This window comes from Chiloscyllium plagiosum, unplaced genomic scaffold (genome assembly GCF_004010195.1).
Source record: "Chiloscyllium plagiosum isolate BGI_BamShark_2017 unplaced genomic scaffold, ASM401019v2 scaf_9255, whole genome shotgun sequence".
In the NCBI taxonomy this organism is placed as follows: domain Eukaryota; kingdom Metazoa; phylum Chordata; class Chondrichthyes; order Orectolobiformes; family Hemiscylliidae; genus Chiloscyllium; species Chiloscyllium plagiosum.
Genome location: NW_025208540.1, coordinates 5490 through 10473, shown reverse-complemented (window position 1 = coordinate 10473; position 4984 = coordinate 5490). Strand labels below are relative to the sequence as shown.

Sequence of the window (4984 nt, the reverse complement as noted above, 5' to 3'; positions counted from 1 at the left end):
CACACTATATATACACCTGTATAGGGCTAAGAGTGAGAGAGAAAAACTATATTGTTAATAAGTATTAAATGGAGATTTCTATTTTCACAGCAAGAAAATTCCCAATTTCATCGTTTGCAACAGAGGTGGTACCGTCCTGAATCTTGCACTGGGAAACAACAATGCCTGAGTGAACTTGCTTAATTACAGAAAAAGGTAACCATAAAATTACGAAATCGAAAATGCACAACAACTTCTGCGGGTGGGGAAAACACCTTTTGTGGCTGATCACAATAAATTCGACGCTTTTGAAGAGCCAACCAGTAATCGCAAGTTCAATACCCACAATGCTCTGCGATTGATTAAGGACTCTCTCCAAACCTTTGAATTCGATGGTGCTGAAAGTGCGCATACTCACCAGGACGGGCAGCGGGGCATTCTGGATGCTCCTTTGTCTCGAACCAGATGCGGTGGACAGGAGAAAAGGGAGCGGGGACTGGCGGCGAGAGTATGGTGGAAGAGCGATAGCACCAAGTGAATGGTAACCTTGCTCCCTTTGAACCACAGACGCCAAATGGCCAGGCGGAGCAAATCTGATTCGGGCCCCGACACCAGCAATCAGCACCTCTTAACCAGCTCTCACTGCTATCCCCTCCCCCCAAAACCGACCCGAGTCAACTTCCGGAAGGCCCAATGCGCATGCTCATCTCTGGACTTGCTTCCCCCGAGACGGCAGGGTTTTTTGCTCCTGTGTTTTGCTGTCCTCCTGCTATTTATATTCTGCAGCGTCTGGAATCGCAGAGGGAACCATTATCCTGCAACATTAAAACAAAACGGCCATACCCCGTCTTCTGTGTATGTGCAAGCAGTTTTTGAATCTTCCTCACAATATCTCTCGTTGAAATTATTCCAGTTTGAAAGGTAAAACGGTCTAAGTTTCTGATTCAGTGCTCTTAGGAATCATCTCGGAAGATTGGAGCTCATTCAGGCGCCATGTAAATACTCCCAAGGAGCGAGGACATGGGCATTGTTTGGCCAGGATAAAAACTGAATGGTGCAACCGTCTGAATGGCTTCCTCTGCTTTTCCTTACAGTCGTGGTTTTTGTGATCAGAATTTATTGAGTACTTGCAAACCAGGGTTTGTTTTAGTTAATGGGTTGTGGGTATTTCTGTCAAGGCCATAACATGTTGGCCATCCTTAATTACCTTTGAGAAGGCAGGATACGTTTCTCCTGTCTGTCTGACTCAGTTTTACAATGGACAGGTGATTTCTTTTTGTTCACTGAACATATCTAATTTCAAGCAGGAATATTGTAAGTGTGAGGCGTCAGCTGATGAAAGCGGAATAGCCTCTTAACGCACATTTCCGATGATCGCACAGATAGATTGGGCACAGAGTCTCATGGAAGATAAAGGGTTCTGCATAGAACTTGACATGGTCAGATTCAGAATATTCAGGGGATTCAGCAAGAGGAGAAATGAATACAGCCAGTCATAATCCATGAGGGAACAAGGGAAAGTTAACCAAAAGAGAAATAAGTTTTAAATGCTGTGATGGGTTTGGATGTTGACACCGAGTAGAGGCAGGTTTGATTTGATTTGATTTGATTTATCATTGTCACATGTATTGAAGTACAGTTAAAAGTGTTGGCTTACCTGCTTTACAGCCAGACCATTCTGTACAAATGCATGAGGATAACAACAGAATGCAGGATACGATGTTCCACCTGCTGAGATGGTGCAGAGAGAGATCAACACTAACATTAAAGAGGTCAGTTCAAAAGTCTGGTAATGGCAGGGAAAAAGCTGTTTTTTCAATGCAAACAAATTTCATATAAATTCGATGTGTTCTGCCTGATAGAAGAGGGTAGAACAAAGAAAGATTAGAGTAGGAAGGGCCTTGATTATTTTTCTGCTTTCCAAAGCATCAGGAAGTATAGATGAAGTCAATGGATAGGAAAATGGTTTGCAAGATGGATTGAGCTGTGTTAACAAGTCTATAATTTCTTTTGGTCTTGGGAAGAGCAGTTGCTGTATCATGCTGGGATACAGACAAATAGAATGAGTGAGTGAATGGGAAGTGAATGTAGAGCTGAAAGTAAACAAGTTCAGCAAGTATATTCTGTACACAATTGAACTTCACTCTGTTATAACACTGATAACTTTTATGATTTCCTTTTTACAGGGCATTCGAGGAAATGTCGGGAATGTGGGAAAGGATTCAATTATCCATCCAAAATGGAAAATCATCAACGTAGCAACACCGGAAAATGGGCATTCACCTGCTCTGTTTGTGGTATAGGTTTCAGTTACCCATCTGAATTGAAAAATCATCGACGCAGCCACACTGGGGAGAGGCCATTCACCTGCTCTGTATGTGGGAAAGGATTCGGTCAATTCTCGATCCTCCAGACAAATCAGCGGGTTCACACTAATGAGAGACCATTCACTTGCATTCATTATGGGAAGCGATTCAGACAGTCACCTCATCTAATTGCACACCAGAGAATTCACACAGGGGAAAGGCCCTATGTGTGGGAAGAGATTCACCCATGTATCCCACCAGCTGACACTCCAGGGTGTACACACTGGGGAGCGGCCTTTTACCCGCCCTGTGTGTCAGAGAGATTTACATGGTCACCTGAGCTTTTGACACATCAGCGGGTTCACACTGGAGAAAGGCTATTCATCTGCTCAGTGTGTGAGAAGGGATCTAATCGATCTTCTAATTTACAGAGACACCAGCAAGTTCACGTGAGATTGGAGGGGCTTGAATGTTCTATTATTGCTAGTGTTAATTATGCACAAGACTGAATCAGATGAATTCAACCCGTATTTGCTTTGGCTTCTGTTCATGCTGGAATACTGGATCATTGGTTGCTTTCTTTCTGAGAACGTCAGTATCCCTTTCGGAAGCACTGTTCAACAGAGAAACAAGTCAACAGGAGATTTATAAATGCATTTTTGAAAAATAAAAAGGGAACTAAAACTAATCCAATAAATTATGTACAAAGGAACTACATAATAGTGGTGTGAAATCTATATTCAAATAGAGAATCGACTCCAAGAAACAGCAAATAGTATTTAAAATAAAACGTCAGTGCTTATTTCAAAATAGAAAGTACCCATTCTTAATACTTTGAACAGTAACAGGAAAAGCAGATAAAGGTAACGCAGTAGATGTAACATGTTTATGTTTTTTAAAGGCCTTCAATCAGTGAGAATATAGTACATTCATGACGAAAATCAGAGCATGTGGAGTCAAAGACCAGATTTAATTGACAGGAAGCTCTCTGTACAGCAGAATATTTTGTATACGGCAAATGATTTACCCATTCACTCAACCTATAAACACAATAGTGACATTTGACAGTAGGGGTTGATTCTGCTAGTAGTACTTCGATGAAACACATCCTGGACTCGACTATGATAATGAGCTGTGCACAGGTTCTTGCATTCATGCTAAATTTTACACATTGGCTCTCTGGCTCAAGATTCCATTTAATCATAGTACATCATTTCTGTTCATTTGATAAGAGAATTCAGTGGCAGTGCCAACATTCCCTGTGGAACAGAGTTTTACCTGTCTTTACGGGAACCTCTTGAATTTTGTGAAGTCAATATGATCTTAGATTTATGGAGTATATAATGGGAAACAACAGTTGAGGGATTTTACAGCAGATGGAGTCATACAGCAAGGGAATCGGTATTTCTGCCAAAGTTGTCTATACTGACCAGTTTTCCAAAACTGAACTAGTCCCATTTGATTGTATTTGTCCGATATCCCTCTAAAATATTCCTATCCATGTAGCTGTTGAAATGTCTTTTGACTTTTGTAACTGTACCCACCTCCACCACTTCCACTGGCAACTTGATCCATACACGCACCACCATGTGTGTGAAAATTTGTCCCTTAGGTCGCTTTTAAATCTTTACCACTCACATTAAACCGATGCCCTGCAGGTTTGGAGTTCCATACTGTGGTGAAAAGGCCTTGTCTATCCACCTTAGGTATGCTCCTCAATTTTATATAACTCTATAAGATCACCTGTCAGTCTCCTACGCTCTTTGGAAAAAATTCCCAGCCTATTCAACCTCTGCTTATAATTCAAGATTTCCAGTCTCAGTAACATCCTTGTAAATCATTTTTTTTGCGCACTGTCCAATTTAATAAAATCCTTCCTACAATACTCCAAATGTTGCCTCACCAATGTATTTTATAGCTGTAACATGACATCTCAATTCCTGGACTGAAGGCATGGATGCCAAGTGCCATCTTCACCAGCCTTTCTACCTGTATCACCACTTCAAAGAAACTACGTCCAATGACCCCTAAGACTAATCTGACAACACTCTTCAGGGCCCTACCATTAAATGGAAGTCCTGTCCGGTGTGTCTTCACAAAATGTAATGTCAGAAATTTATATGCATTGAATTTCATCTGGTATTCCTCTGTCCACTGCTCTAGTTAGTCAAGATACTGTTATACTCTGAGATGATCTTCTTCATTGTCCACTACACTGCCAATTATGGTGTCATCCCCTAGTTTACTAATCATGTCTCCTACATTCTCGTCAAAATCGATGGTACAATTGATGAACAACAATAAACCCAGCATTGATCCTTGTCGCACACTGCTGGACACAGGTCTCAAGTTGAAACAACAATCTTCACTCTGTCTCCTACCATCAAATCAAGTTTGTATCCAACTGGCTGTCTCTCCCTGGATCCTATGTGATCTCACCCTATTAATCAGTCTACCTTATTGGAATCTTGTCAAAAATGTCAGTAAAGCCCATGTAGAGAAAGTATATCACTGTGCCTTCATCTAGATACTCTGTCACCTCTTCAAAAGAATTAGTCAAATGTTTGAGAAATGATTTCCAACATACAAAGCTATGGTGACTGTTCCTAATTAGTCCTTGCCTTTCCAAATGCTTGTCAATGCCATCTCTAAGAATCCCTTCTAATACCTTACAACCACTGACATTATGTTAAACCAGT

The 4984-nt window shown here is 41.1% G+C and overlaps 1 long non-coding RNA gene across 1 annotated transcript; it reads left to right on the top strand.

Annotated features, from left to right (window-relative positions):
- The first annotated feature begins 811 nt into the window (after positions 1-811).
- LOC122546699 lies at positions 812-4458 on the top strand. Its single transcript, XR_006310794.1, has 3 exons — positions 812-900; positions 1648-1755; positions 4449-4458. It is a non-coding gene; the product is annotated as an uncharacterized LOC122546699 (long non-coding RNA).
- Positions 4459-4984: the final 526 nt, after the last annotated feature.